The sequence below is a fragment of the Schistocerca americana genome, unplaced genomic scaffold (genome assembly GCF_021461395.2).
Source record: "Schistocerca americana isolate TAMUIC-IGC-003095 unplaced genomic scaffold, iqSchAmer2.1 HiC_scaffold_305, whole genome shotgun sequence".
NCBI lineage: Eukaryota > Metazoa > Arthropoda > Insecta > Orthoptera > Acrididae > Schistocerca > Schistocerca americana.
Genome location: NW_025726022.1, coordinates 149151 through 166822, shown reverse-complemented (window position 1 = coordinate 166822; position 17672 = coordinate 149151). Strand labels below are relative to the sequence as shown.

General features: G+C 49.6%; 14 non-coding genes across 14 annotated transcripts; all 14 read left to right on the top strand.

Annotated features, from left to right (window-relative positions):
- Nucleotides 1–78: 78 nt before the first annotated feature.
- Trnaa-agc lies at nucleotides 79–151 on the top strand. The gene has a single exon. It is a non-coding gene; the product is annotated as a tRNA-Ala (tRNA).
- Nucleotides 152–1164: 1013 nt separating this feature from the next.
- On the top strand, nucleotides 1165–1237 carry Trnaa-ugc. The gene has a single exon. It is a non-coding gene; the product is annotated as a tRNA-Ala (tRNA).
- Nucleotides 1238–1642: 405 nt separating this feature from the next.
- Nucleotides 1643–1715, top strand: Trnaa-agc. The gene has a single exon. It is a non-coding gene; the product is annotated as a tRNA-Ala (tRNA).
- Nucleotides 1716–2728: 1013 nt separating this feature from the next.
- Trnaa-ugc lies at nucleotides 2729–2801 on the top strand. Its single transcript has one exon. It is a non-coding gene; the product is annotated as a tRNA-Ala (tRNA).
- Nucleotides 2802–3206: 405 nt separating this feature from the next.
- On the top strand, nucleotides 3207–3279 carry Trnaa-agc. The gene has a single exon. It is a non-coding gene; the product is annotated as a tRNA-Ala (tRNA).
- Nucleotides 3280–10396: 7117 nt separating this feature from the next.
- Nucleotides 10397–10469, top strand: Trnaa-agc. Its single transcript has one exon. It is a non-coding gene; the product is annotated as a tRNA-Ala (tRNA).
- Nucleotides 10470–11471: 1002 nt separating this feature from the next.
- Nucleotides 11472–11544, top strand: Trnaa-ugc. The gene has a single exon. It is a non-coding gene; the product is annotated as a tRNA-Ala (tRNA).
- A 416-nt stretch (nucleotides 11545–11960) lies between these two features.
- Trnaa-agc lies at nucleotides 11961–12033 on the top strand. The gene has a single exon. It is a non-coding gene; the product is annotated as a tRNA-Ala (tRNA).
- A 1002-nt stretch (nucleotides 12034–13035) lies between these two features.
- On the top strand, nucleotides 13036–13108 carry Trnaa-ugc. The gene has a single exon. It is a non-coding gene; the product is annotated as a tRNA-Ala (tRNA).
- Nucleotides 13109–13524: 416 nt separating this feature from the next.
- On the top strand, nucleotides 13525–13597 carry Trnaa-agc. Its single transcript has one exon. It is a non-coding gene; the product is annotated as a tRNA-Ala (tRNA).
- A 1002-nt stretch (nucleotides 13598–14599) lies between these two features.
- Trnaa-ugc lies at nucleotides 14600–14672 on the top strand. The gene has a single exon. It is a non-coding gene; the product is annotated as a tRNA-Ala (tRNA).
- Nucleotides 14673–15088: 416 nt separating this feature from the next.
- Nucleotides 15089–15161, top strand: Trnaa-agc. The gene has a single exon. It is a non-coding gene; the product is annotated as a tRNA-Ala (tRNA).
- A 1002-nt stretch (nucleotides 15162–16163) lies between these two features.
- Nucleotides 16164–16236, top strand: Trnaa-ugc. Its single transcript has one exon. It is a non-coding gene; the product is annotated as a tRNA-Ala (tRNA).
- A 416-nt stretch (nucleotides 16237–16652) lies between these two features.
- Trnaa-agc lies at nucleotides 16653–16725 on the top strand. Its single transcript has one exon. It is a non-coding gene; the product is annotated as a tRNA-Ala (tRNA).
- The last annotated feature ends 947 nt before the right edge of the window (nucleotides 16726–17672 follow it).

Below are 17672 nucleotides of genomic sequence, written 5' to 3'. Positions count from 1 at the left end.
TAGTGTTTGTCAGCGGAATAATGGGAGTGCAAGGGTCTGTGTCATTGATATGGCTGTATGTAGCGCAGTTCGTCAGCAGGGGGCGTAGCTCAGATGGTAGAGCGCTCGCTTAGCATGCGAGAGGTACTGGGATCGATACCCAGCGCCTCCAGAATTTTTAACACACCAACATGCGCACACTGCCATGCAAGTGGAATAATTCACAGCCAGAAAATGTGTCAAGGCAGATACGAGCCAACGATTAGCAGCCACAATTGGCAAGCGTGCTGTAATGCGCACGAAGCACCCTCCTCCCACCACTACACTTAATTTAGAAACAGTACAAGTGTTCCCATAAGATTCTCAAACCTATGTCGCAAAGATCAGCCTTGCGCCGAATTCACAAAAATCCCACTGCACATTCCAATTCTTGACGTGCAGTCGGCTGCTACTGGTGTTGCTAGTTGTGACTGCTGATGACAGATGCCGTAGCAATCAATTCATGGAGTGAGTTGTATGTTTTGCGATACTCTGTCTCTGACAAGCAAGCAGAGGTGACATAGGCGCGAACACAGGAAGCTTGCAGCCCCTCGCTGCCTGCAGACACCGAACAGCCACACTAGGAGGGCGGCCTAAGTCGTAGGCGAAATGTGCTCATTCGCTTGTGTGCGACGTCAAGCTCTAAATAAGGCTGTCACTAGCGTGAGCGTTGCGTGAGCGTCGTGTAAAGTCGGAAAAGTCGTCTGCGTGGGTGAGTGCCATGTTTGGGGAGCGTTTCGTAGTTTGCGCAGTGCAATGGAGACGCGGAAAGTTGTTGTGGCCCAGTCTTTTGCAGTTGGACGACAAGAGTGGTACACAGTAGTAAAGTGCGAGGCAGTGAGTTGGCATGAACAGTCGAGTGCACAATGGGTCTTCAGATGTGCTTGTTACCTCAGGTGCTGTGTGATTGTCGACATGGAGTGAAAACGGAGCAACTTGTGACTGTCCCTTCAATTTAAGACGTTAAAGACGGACGGAATTTGCAGTCGTAATACCAGAGCATCGAAACTACTTGGAACTCTTGCGTATGTGAACGTGTCCGCGCCTTTGTACTCTGGTCCCTTCACCCCTGCAAACCAACCAACCATCGTGTCCGTGCACATAAGAGTAGCAAAGAACGGAGAACAGCGCAGCTTGGTTGTGCTTGGGGGCGTAGCTCAGTTGGTAGAGCGTTCGCTTTGCATGTGAAAGGTCCCGGGTTCAAGCCCCGGCGCCTCCATGTTTTGTGGTAAGTGTTGGTCGCGGCGAGCCTAAAGGCACGCAAGATGTTGCAAAGCCAGCGTCACAGACTCGTATACTGACGTAAGGAGAGCAAGACGTAAATGTGAGGACCGGCTGTTGTCGAGGTGTCATCGAGTGCAAATCTGCCTTAGGTATAACGGCCTAACCTCAATGAAGTCTAGAGAGTGGACAACACGTTCGTCTACCCCAGAGCGTTGGCCGAACGCTATTTTCGACGTCGTGCGTGCCACTTTGATTTTGGCCAACTACGATTCGATACAGAATGCAGGAAACCTGAAAGACACCCTCACGGACACATTGAGAGTAGTGTTTGTCAGCGGAATAATGGGAGTGCAAGGGTCTGTGTCATTGATATGGCTGTATGTAGCGCAGTTCGTCAGCAGGGGGCGTAGCTCAGATGGTAGAGCGCTCGCTTAGCATGCGAGAGGTACTGGGATCGATACCCAGCGCCTCCAGAATTTTTAACACACCAACATGCGCACACTGCCATGCAAGTGGAATAATTCACAGCCAGAAAATGTGTCAAGGCAGATACGAGCCAACGATTAGCAGCCACAATTGGCAAGCGTGCTGTAATGCGCACGAAGCACCCTCCTCCCACCACTACACTTAATTTAGAAACAGTACAAGTGTTCCCATAAGATTCTCAAACCTATGTCGCAAAGATCAGCCTTGCGCCGAATTCACAAAAATCCCACTGCACATTCCAATTCTTGACGTGCAGTCGGCTGCTACTGGTGTTGCTAGTTGTGACTGCTGATGACAGATGCCGTAGCAATCAATTCATGGAGTGAGTTGTATGTTTTGCGATACTCTGTCTCTGACAAGCAAGCAGAGGTGACATAGGCGCGAACACAGGAAGCTTGCAGCCCCTCGCTGCCTGCAGACACCGAACAGCCACACTAGGAGGGCGGCCTAAGTCGTAGGCGAAATGTGCTCATTCGCTTGTGTGCGACGTCAAGCTCTAAATAAGGCTGTCACTAGCGTGAGCGTTGCGTGAGCGTCGTGTAAAGTCGGAAAAGTCGTCTGCGTGGGTGAGTGCCATGTTTGGGCAGCGTTTCGTAGTTTGCGCAGTGCAATGGAGACGCGGAAAGTTGTTGTGGCCCAGTCTTTTGCAGTTGGACGACAAGAGTGGTACACAGTAGTAAAGTGCGAGGCAGTGAGTTGGCATGAACAGTCGAGTGCACAATGGGTCTTCAGATGTGCTTGTTACCTCAGGTGCTGTGTGATTGTCGACATGGAGTGAAAACGGAGCAACTTGTGACTGTCCCTTCAATTTAAGACGTTAAAGACGGACGGAATTTGCAGTCGTAATACCAGAGCATCGAAACTACTTGGAACTCTTGCGTATGTGAACGTGTCCGCGCCTTTGTACTCTGGTCCCTTCACCCCTGCAAACCAACCAACCATCGTGTCCGTGCACATAAGAGTAGCAAAGAACGGAGAACAGCGCAGCTTGGTTGTGCTTGGGGGCGTAGCTCAGTTGGTAGAGCGTTCGCTTTGCATGTGAAAGGTCCCGGGTTCAAGCCCCGGCGCCCCCATGTTTTGTGGTAAGTGTTGGTCGCGGCGAGCCTAAAGGCACGCAAGATGTTGCAAAGCCAGCGTCACAGACTCGTATACTGACGTAAGGAGAGCAAGACGTAAATGTGAGGACCGGCTGTTGTCGAGGTGTCATCGAGTGCAAATCTGCCTTAGGTATAACGGCCTAACCTCAATGAAGTCTAGAGAGTGGACAACACGTTCGTCTACCTCAGAGCGTTGGCCGAACGCTATTTTCGACGTCGTGCGTGCCACTTTGATTTTGGCCAACTACGATTCGATACAGAATGCAGGAAACCTGAAAGACACCCTCACGGACACATTGAGAGTAGTGTTTGTCAGCGGAATAATGGGAGTGCAAGGGTCTGTGTCATTGATATGGCTGTATGTAGCGCAGTTCGTCAGCAGGGGGCGTAGCTCAGATGGTAGAGCGCTCGCTTAGCATGCGAGAGGTACTGGGATCGATACCCAGCGCCTCCAGAATTTTTAACACACCAACATGCGCACACTGCCATGCAAGTGGAATAATTCACAGCCAGAAAATGTGTCAAGGCAGATACGAGCCAACGATTAGCAGCCACAATTGGCAAGCGTGCTGTAATGCGCACGAAGCACCCTCCTCCCACCACTACACTTAATTTAGAAACAGTACAAGTGTTCCCATAAGATTCTCAAACCTATGTCGCAAAGATCAGCCTTGCGCCGAATTCACAAAAATCCCACTGCACATTCCAATTCTTGACGTGCAGTCGGCTGCTACTGGTGTTGCTAGTTGTGACTGCTGATGACAGATGCCGTAGCAATCAATTCATGGAGTGAGTTGTATGTTTTGCGATACTCTGTCTCTGACAAGCAAGCAGAGGTGACATAGGCGCGAACACAGGAAGCTTGCAGCCCCTCGCTGCCTGCAGACACCGAACAGCCACACTAGGAGGGCGGCCTAAGTCGTAGGCGAAATGTGCTCATTCGCTTGTGTGCGACGTCAAGCTCTAAATAAGGCTGTCACTAGCGTGAGCGTCGTGTAAAGTCGGAAAAGTCGTCTGCGTGGGTGAGTGCCATGTTTGGGGAGCGTTTCGTAGTTTGCGCAGTGCAATGGAGACGCGGAAAGTTGTTGTGGCCCAGTCTTTTGCAGTTGGACGACAAGAGTGGTACACAGTAGTAAAGTGCGAGGCAGTGAGTTGGCATGAACAGTCGAGTGCACAATGGGTCTTCAGATGTGCTTGTTACCTCAGGTGCTGTGTGATTGTCGACATGGAGTGAAAACGGAGCAACTTGTGACTGTCCCTTCAATTTAAGACGTTAAAAACGGACGGAATTTGCAGTCGTAATACCAGAGCATCGAAACTACTTGGAACTCTTGCGTATGTGAACGTGTCCGCGCCTTTGTACTCTGGTCCCTTCACCCCTGCAAACCAACCAACCATCGCGTCCGTGCACATAAGAGTCGCAAAGAACGGAGATCAGCGCAGCTTGCTTGTGCTTGGGGGCGTAGCTCAGTTGGGCAGTCGCGCTTGCGACACCGTGCTGGTCGGACGTATCAGTGCTCCGCTCCGCCGCGTGTTCACAAGGCGTGTTTTCCACTCATATTTCTGTGTGCAAGTGTTGTGTTATTCTGCAGTTTATATCGTTTTCCATTTGTATTTTTGTTGCGGTCTTATTGTAGCGGGTTAACCGCTCGCTATCTGCTGCAATGTCCAGGTTATTTCCGCGAAAGTGTACCCTGCGTTTTGATTTTGACAAGTCCACCCGATCTGTGCAACCGAGTTCACTGGAGATACATGACTGGATCGTTGATGTTATTGGGATTACATCTGACCAAGTGCACACCGCCTATTATGATACCGAGCAGTATTGTTTCTTTGTTAAATTACTGAATCCTGTATTACTGGAGAAGATCATGACGAAGCACGGAGGAAGTGCTATTTTCCGACACCGGGACGACTCTGTAAGTACTGTGCTCATTTCCAATGCCGATGTAGACTACACGAACGTGCGTATTTTTAACTTACCCCCTGAAGTAGAAAATTGTTATTTAAAGGAGGTACTGTCCAAATTCGGTGACGTTAAACAGATTCGACATGAACGGTGGTCAAGTCAACATAGGTTGCAATGTTACAGTGGCGTTCGATCTGTAGAAATGCATGTCAAACAGAATATTCCATCCCATATACTTGTTTGTGACTATAAGGCTCACGTTACTTACATTGGCCAAACACCGACCTGTCATATCTGTAATGAGAGTGGTCACTTGCGTCAAGACTGCCCCAGGCGCATGTTTGTGTTGAAGAATTCCCTCCAGCAGCGTAAAAGGCTTACTTTGGCGGATGTAGTGGCAGCCAAGCCGATGACAGAGATTGGGCTCCCTAATTCTGAAATGCCTTCGGAACAGCAACAGGAAATTCGCTCTGAGGAGTTTCCGGTTCTGGTTCGGAGAGAAAAAGGTGCGTTGCCCCCTGCCAAACTCGATGCCGCGACCAATAAGAGGCGCAGAACTTGTGACAGCAGTGGCTCTGATAACGACACCTCTAGTGCGCATGAGACCGCGAAAAAGGACGATCAGGAATCCGGCTCGGAAGCGAAAGCTCCCATCGGTGAGGCTCTTGTGGACGCTTCTCCTCCCACAATTTCAAGTGCCGATACTTCCGTGGAAGTTAAGCAGTTACCGCTGGCTAGTGCCTTAGAACTTCCGCTACAGCCAACTCAGGCCGACCAACCTGTACGTGTGGCTCACATTCCTGCAGGAAGTACACACACAGCGGCCTGTGATGGTGGTATACAAACATCTCTGAGCGCAAACGGTACACATCACGTGGCAGCCGCTTCGGTTCAGGACTCACAACAAGGGGAATGTCAACAACTCCAGGAAATAATACAAACACAGCTGTCCGGGTCTGTCGGTGACAACAAACAGCTGCGGGCAGAGAATGTTGCCAAACAGGCTGATAGTGCGAGTGATAGTTCAGCTGCTCGCTCGCCGGCGGTGTCGCCGCGTGCCATCCCTTCGCGGGATGTGCCGGGAGAGCAGCTTGACATCACCCACGACCCTCCCACGCCGCCAGCTGCAGAGGTGCTCCACAGTGTCCGCCCCAGGATCCGAGTGCAACCTAATGTAAATGCTGTGCGTAAAAAGAGTAAGAACAAAGACGCACGAATACAACTCAGTGACGTCACAGACACGAATTTCCCGGCCACAAATATGGAATGGCATGAAGATGTTGCCCTTTAAAGATATTTGCTCCTTCCGCCTCTTCCACGTACTGTCATAATGTCGCAGGCCTATACGATCACGACATTAAATATTAATAAAATCCGGTCGGAGGTGAAACTGAGTGCCTTAAAACAATATCTCTATGAGTCGGGAACAGATATCGCTCTTTTGCAGGAGGTGGCCATGCCACACTTAACTCTTCCTGGTTTTGTTGCTATTACAAATTTTTCCCCCGACTCGAACGTGGGGACTGCCATCTTACTTCGAGAAGGCATTCCCGCCACTCAGGTTGACAAGTTAGATTCCGGTAGAGGTGTGGGTGTCACCGTTTTTGGCGTCACCATCATTAACTTGTACGCGCCTTCTGGCAGTACCTATAGGGCGGAAAGAGCAAACTTTTTTAAGGAACAAATCATCTATTTGTTACGGAAAAATCCCGAACGTGTTATCATTGGAGGTGATTTTAATTGTGTTTTATCCCAGAAAGATCAGTCCCCGAATTTTAATTATTCGCCTGAATTAAAGCGTCTCGTGACCGACCTCAAACTGAAAGACGCGTGGGAAATTAGGTACCCGACCTTGGTACGATTCACACACATCGTCGCGAATTCCTGCAGCAGAATTGACAGGATTTATGTTTCCGACGTTTTAGAGAATGTCTTGTTACAAATTGAAACAATTCCCTCCAGCTTCTCTGATCACAGTGGTGTCGTTGCGTGCCTGAATTTGCTGCCCCAACCAACGCGTTGGTATAAAAATCAATGGAACTTGAACGTCTCCTTATTAACGGATGCTGACCTAGAGGCGGCGGTGCGACGCGCTTGGGAGCAGTGCTTGCGCACTACCGCAAACTTTCGTAGCACCATAGCGTGGTGGACTCAGCATGCAAAACCCAAACTGCGAAAAGTTGTTATATTCTTCGGTATTGAAAGAGCAGCCGCGATAAAGAGGACGATGGAGTTCTACTACACTATCTTACGCGACCTCTGTGATAGAGCCGACGCCGCGCACACCAGAATAGACGACATTCGAAAAATAAAGGCGAAATTAATCAATCTTAAGAGGATGCAACTGGAAGGTCTTAAGATCAAATCTAAAGTGAAGTCGGTCAGGGACGATGAAACAGCCGCTCTATACCACCTTGTCAAACATGCTAAGAACAGAAGGAGGACTTTTATTGAGGCCCTGAAACTCGGTGATGGCACGATTGTCGACACCCAGCGAGAGATTATCAAGGCACTACACGACTATTTCGTTGACACCTACACGTCAGTGGCTACTCATGACGGCTGCTATGACGAACTGTTTAGTGCCATTTCCTCTACTATAACTAGAGAAGACAATGACACAATTTCATTAGCATTTAGTAATAAAGATGTTTTGGAGATTGTCTGCCACTCGCCGATCAGGAAGTCCCCTGGTCCTGACGGATTACCCATTGAATTTTACAGGAGGTATTGGCACATCATCGGGGACAAAATCACCCAATTAGTGAACGAAGTTTTTCAAGGGAAGCCTATACCACTTGCCTTTAAGGAATGCACAATTGTGCTTATCCCTAAAGGCAGAGGTACCAAAAATATCGCCAACTTCCGCCCCATTTCATTGTTAAACTCCGATTATAAAATAGTCGCCCGTGCAATCAACACGCGAATGATGCCCCTCACTGCTAAATTCATTGGACGTCAGCAGACATGTGCCTTCGGGAGAACTGTATTGCAAACGGCAGCTTTTTACCGGGATATCATTGCGTTAACGAACGCCAGTAACGTGAAGTGTGGGCTGATCTTTCTGGACTTTTTTAAAGCCTTTGACCTCGTCGCTCACGAGTACCTCCTTGAAACCATGAAAAGATTCGGTTTCTTGCAGAACGCGATTGACATGATCACAAACATGGCACTGGGGATCAACGCAAGGCTTTCTGTCAACTCGCAACTAACCCAACCGATTCAAATCAACAGAGGGATTCCACAAGGCAGCCCTTTGTCCATGTTACTTTTTGTTCTTTCACTCGAACCTCTGTTACTCCAACTGCAGGCGAAACTCACAGGGCTAACACTTTCAGGAGAAAAAACTGTCGTAGGCGCCTATGCCGACGATGTGGGTGTGGTTGTCCGCAATGAGAATGATGTCACCACTATAGCGGCTCACCTCCAGCAATACTGTTTGGCGTCGGGGGCTAAATTGAATGACAAGAAAAGTAAATTTATTAACCTCTGTGGCCTCCAGCATTTGCGAGTTGGCTACGCTCAGGAAGTCAGCGTCCACAAGGCTCTCGGCATCATATTGACGGCGTCCTCTTTACAGATGGCGGCGGCAAACTGGAGGGAAATAGTGCGTAAACTTAACGGTGCTCTCATTGACAATTCCCACAGAAGCCTCAATCAATTTGATCGGATTCATCTGGTCAACTCCTGTATTTTATCCAAAGCCTTCTACACGGCGCAGCTCCTGCCACTGCCTGCAGTCATTGCTAAGCAAATTATGTCGAAGGTGACCAATTTTATTTGGAGAGGGGAAATTTTTCGCGTGTCTGCCAAAACTGCGACACTCCACCCCCAGAATGGAGGGATGGGATTAGTAGATATCAAGGTGAAAGCGATGGCTCTCTATGTTACAAGGACGACCGCTATAATTAACAATGATCCTTCCGGCATTACAGCGCAATTATTCACTGCCGTCAGGCCGCAAAGTCTTGACCCACCGCTGAATATTCAGTCCATCAGTTATCGGCTAAAACATATCAGAGATTATTACCTTTCACGGAGCTACATCAGTCAAGAGGTCCTAAACTCTCAACGTTTAACTGCACAAGCCATAATAGCGGACTGGAGACAACACGAAGGAACGAATCCTTTGGCAACGAAGCTCGGTGGCATGAACTGGGATATTATATGGCGCAATGTCAGTTCCCGTGTCCTCAGTTCCGATGCTCGCACTGCCTGGTACAAAGCCATCAATGATGTGGTTAGCACGAACGAGAGGTTACATAAAATCGGGCTCAGTGACACCCCTCTCTGTCGTCGCTGCCAACTGACGGATACAGTTATCCACCGTTACACCTGCGGGGACCGTCTCCAGAACTGGGTTTGGCTTCGACAAAAAATAGCTCTTCTTACCAGGACTACAACCGCCAATGTTTCGTCAGCACTACTGTCTCGTCCTGATGTGCATTTTTATCCGCAGACGAAAAACAATGCAGTTTTGTGGTTGCTGGGTACCTATTCCAGCTACGTTTTTAATAATTTTGGCGGTGACAATTATTTGGAATTCAAGATGTTTATGGATATCGAATTCGCCAAAACATGTACGTACCAGAATCATGGGAAACTCTTCGGCAATATGCTTAAAATAGCGTTTCATCGCATGGGTATCGGATAGGTCAACTGAGTGTGACGGGGTGGGGCCGGGCCGCGGGACACCAGTAGTGCCGCGAAGAGGCCCCACTGCTTCTGTGTCGCGTTCGGACTCCCCCTCACACTGCGGCCTTCACTGACTCGCTGGACACTGGCTACAGGAACTTTCATTGAGTGAGATACGAAGCTGTGTTTATGTTACGTTTATTCTTCGAGCAGCACTTCTACTATGCCCAAGGGCGAAGTCTTTTCGTTGTCTTTTTCACCATTCCAATTTATTTTCATAGAAGGTTACGGGTTTCGTTTTTCATAAAAAAAAAAAAAAAAGAAAGAAAAAAAGTGGCGCAATTGGTTAGCGCACGGTACTTATAAGGCAGTAGCCGTGAGCAATGCCGGGGTTGTGAGTTCGAGCCTCACATGGGGCATACTTTTACCAATTGTTCCTTTTTTATGTGCTCTCGTTGTGTCTTTACATTTGCTTTTTTTTTTACTGCTGTGTGGAAATGCCCGAGGTGTTCAATCGGCGTTTTCAGTTTCAATATAAAAAAAAAAAAAAAAGTTGGTAGAGCGTTCGCTTTGCATGTGAAAGGTCCCGGGTTCAAGCCCCGGCGCCTCCATGTTTTGTGGTCAGTGCGTGGTAAGTGTTGGTCGCGGCGAGCCTAAAGGCACGCAAGATGTTGCAAAGCCAGCGTCACAGACTCGTATACTGACGTAAGGAGAGCAAGACGTAAATGTGAGGACCGGCTGTTGTCGAGGTGTCATCGAGTGCAAATCTGCCTTAGGTATAACGGCCTAACCTCAATGAAGTCTAGAGAGTGGACAACACGTTCGTCTACCCCAGAGCGTTGGCCGAACGCTATTTTCGACGTCGTGCGTGCCACTTTGATTTTGGCCAACTACGATTCGATACAGAATGCAGGAAACCTGAAAGACACCCTCACGGACACATTGAGAGTAGTGTTTGTCAGCGGAATAATGGGAGTGCAAGGGTCTGTGTCATTGATATGGCTGTATGTAGCGCAGTTCGTCAGCAGGGGGCGTAGCTCAGATGGTAGAGCGCTCGCTTAGCATGCGAGAGGTACTGGGATCGATACCCAGCGCCTCCAGAATTTTTAACACACCAACATGCGCACACTGCCATGCAAGTGGAATAATTCACAGCCAGAAAATGTGTCAAGGCAGATACGAGCCAACGATTAGCAGCCACAATTGGCAAGCGTGCTGTAATGCGCACGAAGCACCCTCCTCCCACCACTACACTTAATTTAGAAACAGTACAAGTGTTCCCATAAGATTCTCAAACCTATGTCGCAAAGATCAGCCTTGCGCCGAATTCACAAAAATCCCACTGCACATTCCAATTCTTGACGTGCAGTCGGCTGCTACTGGTGTTGCTAGTTGTGACTGCTGATGACAGATGCCGTAGCAATCAATTCATGGAGTGAGTTGTATGTTTTGCGATACTCTGTCTCTGACAAGCAAGCAGAGGTGACATAGGCGCGAACACAGGAAGCTTGCAGCCCCTCGCTGCCTGCAGACACCGAACAGCCACACTAGGAGGGCGGCCTAAGTCGTAGGCGAAATGTGCTCATTCGCTTGTGTGCGACGTCAAGCTCTAAATAAGGCTGTCACTAGCGTGAGCGTCGTGTAAAGTCGGAAAAGTCGTCTGCGTGGGTGAGTGCCATGTTTGGGGAGCGTTTCGTAGTTTGCGCAGTGCAATGGAGACGCGGAAAGTTGTTGTGGCCCAGTCTTTTGCAGTTGGACGACAAGAGTGGTACACAGTAGTAAAGTGCGAGGCAGTGAGTTGGCATGAACAGTCGAGTGCACAATGGGTCTTCAGATGTGCTTGTTACCTCAGGTGCTGTGTGATTGTCGACATGGAGTGAAAACGGAGCAACTTGTGACTGTCCCTTCAATTTAAAACGTTAAAAACGGACGGAATTTGCAGTCGTAATACCAGAGCATCGAAACTACTTGGAACTCTTGCGTATGTGAACGTGTCCGCGCCTTTGTACTCTGGTCCCTTCACCCCTGCAAACCAACCAACCATCGCGTCCGTGCACATAAGAGTAGCAAAGAACGGAGATCAGCGCAGCTTCGTTGTGCTTGGGGGCGTAGCTCAGTTGGTAGAGCGTTCGCTTTGCATGTGAAAGGTCCCGGGTTCAAGCCCCGGCGCCTCCATGTTTTGTGGTCAGTGCGTGGTAAGTGTTGGTCGCGGCGAGCCTAAAGGCACGCAAGATGTTGCAAAGCCAGCGTCACAGACTCGTATACTGACGTAAGGAGAGCAAGACGTAAATGTGAGGACCGGCTGTTGTCGAGGTGTCATCGAGTGCAAATCTGCCTTAGGTATAACGGCCTAACCTCAATGAAGTCTAGAGAGTGGACAACACGTTCGTCTACCTCAGAGCGTTGGCCGAACGCTATTTTCGACGTCGTGCGTGCCACTTTGATTTTGGCCAACTACGATTCGATACAGAATGCAGGAAACCTGAAAGACACCCTCACGGACACATTGAGAGTAGTGTTTGTCAGCGGAATAATGGGAGTGCAAGGGTCTGTGTCATTGATATGGCTGTATGTAGCGCAGTTCGTCAGCAGGGGGCGTAGCTCAGATGGTAGAGCGCTCGCTTAGCATGCGAGAGGTACTGGGATCGACACCCAGCGCCTCCAGAATTTTTAACACACCAACATGCGCACACTGCCATGCAAGTGGAATAATTCACAGCCAGAAAATGTGTCAAGGCAGATACGAGCCAACGATTAGCAGCCACAATTGGCAAGCGTGCTGTAATGCGCACGAAGCACCCTCCTCCCACCACTACACTTAATTTAGAAACAGTACAAGTGTTCCCATAAGATTCTCAAACCTATGTCGCAAAGATCAGCCTTGCGCCGAATTCACAAAAATCCCACTGCACATTCCAATTCTTGACGTGCAGTCGGCTGCTACTGGTGTTGCTAGTTGTGACTGCTGATGACAGATGCCGTAGCAATCAATTCATGGAGTGAGTTGTATGTTTTGCGATACTCTGTCTCTGACAAGCAAGCAGAGGTGACATAGGCGCGAACACAGGAAGCTTGCAGCCCCTCGCTGCCTGCAGACACCGAACAGCCACACTAGGAGGGCGGCCTAAGTCGTAGGCGAAATGTGCTCATTCGCTTGTGTGCGACGTCAAGCTCTAAATAAGGCTGTCACTAGCGTGAGCGTCGTGTAAAGTCGGAAAAGTCGTCTGCGTGGGTGAGTGCCATGTTTGGGGAGCGTTTCGTAGTTTGCGCAGTGCAATGGAGACGCGGAAAGTTGTTGTGGCCCAGTCTTTTGCAGTTGGACGACAAGAGTGGTACACAGTAGTAAAGTGCGAGGCAGTGAGTTGGCATGAACAGTCGAGTGCACAATGGGTCTTCAGATGTGCTTGTTACCTCAGGTGCTGTGTGATTGTCGACATGGAGTGAAAACGGAGCAACTTGTGACTGTCCCTTCAATTTAAGACGTTAAAAACGGACGGAATTTGCAGTCGTAATACCAGAGCATCGAAACTACTTGGAACTCTTGCGTATGTGAACGTGTCCGCGCCTTTGTACTCTGGTCCCTTCACCCCTGCAAACCAACCAACCATCGCGTCCGTGCACATAAGAGTAGCAAAGAACGGAGATCAGCGCAGCTTGCTTGTGCTTGGGGGCGTAGCTCAGTTGGTAGAGCGTTCGCTTTGCATGTGAAAGGTCCCGGGTTCAAGCCCCGGCGCCTCCATGTTTTGTGGTCAGTGCGTGGTAAGTGTTGGTCGCGGCGAGCCTAAAGGCACGCAAGATGTTGCAAAGCCAGCGTCACAGACTCGTATACTGACGTAAGGAGAGCAAGACGTAAATGTGAGGACCGGCTGTTGTCGAGGTGTCATCGAGTGCAAATCTGCCTTAGGTATAACGGCCTAACCTCAATGAAGTCTAGAGAGTGGACAACACGTTCGTCTACCTCAGAGCGTTGGCCGAACGCTATTTTCGACGTCGTGCGTGCCACTTTGATTTTGGCCAACTACGATTCGATACAGAATGCAGGAAACCTGAAAGACACCCTCACGGACACATTGAGAGTAGTGTTTGTCAGCGGAATAATGGGAGTGCAAGGGTCTGTGTCATTGATATGGCTGTATGTAGCGCAGTTCGTCAGCAGGGGGCGTAGCTCAGATGGTAGAGCGCTCGCTTAGCATGCGAGAGGTACTGGGATCGACACCCAGCGCCTCCAGAATTTTTAACACACCAACATGCGCACACTGCCATGCAAGTGGAATAATTCACAGCCAGAAAATGTGTCAAGGCAGATACGAGCCAACGATTAGCAGCCACAATTGGCAAGCGTGCTGTAATGCGCACGAAGCACCCTCCTCCCACCACTACACTTAATTTAGAAACAGTACAAGTGTTCCCATAAGATTCTCAAACCTATGTCGCAAAGATCAGCCTTGCGCCGAATTCACAAAAATCCCACTGCACATTCCAATTCTTGACGTGCAGTCGGCTGCTACTGGTGTTGCTAGTTGTGACTGCTGATGACAGATGCCGTAGCAATCAATTCATGGAGTGAGTTGTATGTTTTGCGATACTCTGTCTCTGACAAGCAAGCAGAGGTGACATAGGCGCGAACACAGGAAGCTTGCAGCCCCTCGCTGCCTGCAGACACCGAACAGCCACACTAGGAGGGCGGCCTAAGTCGTAGGCGAAATGTGCTCATTCGCTTGTGTGCGACGTCAAGCTCTAAATAAGGCTGTCACTAGCGTGAGCGTCGTGTAAAGTCGGAAAAGTCGTCTGCGTGGGTGAGTGCCATGTTTGGGGAGCGTTTCGTAGTTTGCGCAGTGCAATGGAGACGCGGAAAGTTGTTGTGGCCCAGTCTTTTGCAGTTGGACGACAAGAGTGGTACACAGTAGTAAAGTGCGAGGCAGTGAGTTGGCATGAACAGTCGAGTGCACAATGGGTCTTCAGATGTGCTTGTTACCTCAGGTGCTGTGTGATTGTCGACATGGAGTGAAAACGGAGCAACTTGTGACTGTCCCTTCAATTTAAGACGTTAAAAACGGACGGAATTTGCAGTCGTAATACCAGAGCATCGAAACTACTTGGAACTCTTGCGTATGTGAACGTGTCCGCGCCTTTGTACTCTGGTCCCTTCACCCCTGCAAACCAACCAACCATCGCGTCCGTGCACATAAGAGTAGCAAAGAACGGAGATCAGCGCAGCTTGCTTGTGCTTGGGGGCGTAGCTCAGTTGGTAGAGCGTTCGCTTTGCGTGTGAAAGGTCCCGGGTTCAAGCCCCGGCGCCTCCATGTTTTGTGGTCAGTGCGTGGTAAGTGTTGGTCGCGGCGAGCCTAAAGGCACGCAAGATGTTGCAAAGCCAGCGTCACAGACTCGTATACTGACGTAAGGAGAGCAAGACGTAAATGTGAGGACCGGCTGTTGTCGAGGTGTCATCGAGTGCAAATCTGCCTTAGGTATAACGGCCTAACCTCAATGAAGTCTAGAGAGTGGACAACACGTTCGTCTACCTCAGAGCGTTGGCCGAACGCTATTTTCGACGTCGTGCGTGCCACTTTGATTTTGGCCAACTACGATTCGATACAGAATGCAGGAAACCTGAAAGACACCCTCACGGACACATTGAGAGTAGTGTTTGTCAGCGGAATAATGGGAGTGCAAGGGTCTGTGTCATTGATATGGCTGTATGTAGCGCAGTTCGTCAGCAGGGGGCGTAGCTCAGATGGTAGAGCGCTCGCTTAGCATGCGAGAGGTACTGGGATCGATACCCAGCGCCTCCAGAATTTTTAACACACCAACATGCGCACACTGCCATGCAAGTGGAATAATTCACAGCCAGAAAATGTGTCAAGGCAGATACGAGCCAACGATTAGCAGCCACAATTGGCAAGCGTGCTGTAATGCGCACGAAGCACCCTCCTCCCACCACTACACTTAATTTAGAAACAGTACAAGTGTTCCCATAAGATTCTCAAACCTATGTCGCAAAGATCAGCCTTGCGCCGAATTCACAAAAATCCCACTGCACATTCCAATTCTTTACGTGCAGTCGGCTGCTACTGGTGTTGCTAGTTGTGACTGCTGATGACAGATGCCGTAGCAATCAATTCATGGAGTGAGTTGTATGTTTTGCGATACTCTGTCTCTGACAAGCAAGCAGAGGTGACATAGGCGCGAACACAGGAAGCTTGCAGCCCCTCGCTGCCTGCAGACACCGAACAGCCACACTAGGAGGGCGGCCTAAGTCGTAGGCGAAATGTGCTCATTCGCTTGTGTGCGACGTCAAGCTCTAAATAAGGCTGTCACTAGCGTGAGCGTCGTGTAAAGTCGGAAAAGTCGTCTGCGTGGGTGAGTGGCATGTTTGGGGAGCGTTTCGTAGTTTGCGCAGTGCAATGGAGACGCGGAAAGTTGTTGTGGCCAAGTCTTTTGCAGTTGGACGACAAGAGTGGTACACAGTAGTAAAGTGCGAGGCAGTGAGTTGGCATGAACAGTCGAGTGCACAATGGGTCTTCAGATGTGCTTGTTACCTCAGGTGCTGTGTGATTGTCGACATGGAGTGAAAACGGAGCAACTTGTGACTGTCCCTTCAATTTAAGACGTTAAAAACGGACGGAATTTGCAGTCGTAATACCAGAGCATCGAAACTACTTGGAACTCTTGCGTATGTGAACGTGTCCGCGCCTTTGTACTCTGGTCCCTTCACCCCTGCAAACCAACCAACCATCGCGTCCGTGCACATAAGAGTAGCAAAGAACGGAGATCAGCGCAGCTTGCTTGTGCTTGGGGGCGTAGCTCAGTTGGTAGAGCGTTCGCTTTGCATGTGAAAGGTCCCGGGTTCAAGCCCCGACGCCTCCATGTTTTGTGGTCAGTGCGTGGTAAGTGTTGGTCGCGGCGAGCCTAAAGGCACGCAAGATGTTGCAAAGCCAGCGTCACAGACTCGTATACTGACGTAAGGAGAGCAAGACGTAAATGTGAGGACCGGCTGTTGTCGAGGTGTCATCGAGTGCAAATCTGCCTTAGGTATAACGGCCTAACCTCAATGAAGTCTAGAGAGTGGACAACACGTTCGTCTACCTCAGAGCGTTGGCCGAACGCTATTTTCGACGTCGTGCGTGCCACTTTGATTTTGGCCAACTACGATTCGATACAGAATGCAGGAAACCTGAAAGACACCCTCACGGACACATTGAGAGTAGTGTTTGTCAGCGGAATAATGGGAGTGCAAGGGTCTGTGTCATTGATATGGCTGTATGTAGCGCAGTTCGTCAGCAGGGGGCGTAGCTCAGATGGTAGAGCGCTCGCTTAGCATGCGATAGGTACTGGGATCGATACCCAGCGCCTCCAGAATTTTTAACACACCAACATGCGCACACTGCCATGCAAGTGGAATAATTCACAGCCAGAAAATGTGTCAAGGCAGATACGAGCCAACGATTAGCAGCCACAATTGGCAAGCGTGCTGTAATGCGCACGAAGCACCCTCCTCCCACCACTACACTTAATTTAGAAACAGTACAAGTGTTCCCATAAGATTCTCAAACCTATGTCGCAAAGATCAGCCTTGCGCCGAATTCACAAAAATCCCACTGCACATTCCAATTCTTTACGTGCAGTCGGCTGCTACTGGTGTTGCTAGTTGTGACTGCTGATGACAGATGCCGTAGCAATCAATTCATGGAGTGAGTTGTATGTTTTGCGATACTCTGTCTCTGACAAGCAAGCAGAGGTGACATAGGCGCGAACACAGGAAGCTTGCAGCCCCTCGCTGCCTGCAGACACCGAACAGCCACACTAGGAGGGCGGCCTAAGTCGTAGGCGAAATGTGCTCATTCGCTTGTGTGCGACGTCAAGCTCTAAATAAGGCTGTCACTAGCGTGAGCGTCGTGTAAAGTCGGAAAAGTCGTCTGCGTGGGTGAGTGCCATGTTTGGGGAGCGTTTCGTAGTTTGCGCAGTGCAATGGAGACGCGGAAAGTTGTTGTGGCCCAGTCTTTTGCAGTTGGACGACAAGAGTGGTACACAGTAGTAAAGTGCGAGGCAGTGAGTTGGCATGAACAGTCGAGTGCACAATGGGTCTTCAGATGTGCTTGTTACCTCAGGTGCTGTGTGATTGTCGACATGGAGTGAAAACGGAGCAACTTGTGACTGTCCCTTCAATTTAAGACGTTAAAAACGGACGGAATTTGCAGTCGTAATACCAGAGCATCGAAACTACTTGGAACTCTTGCGTATGTGAACGTGTCCGCGCCTTTGTACTCTGGTCCCTTCACCCCTGCAAACCAACCAACCATCGC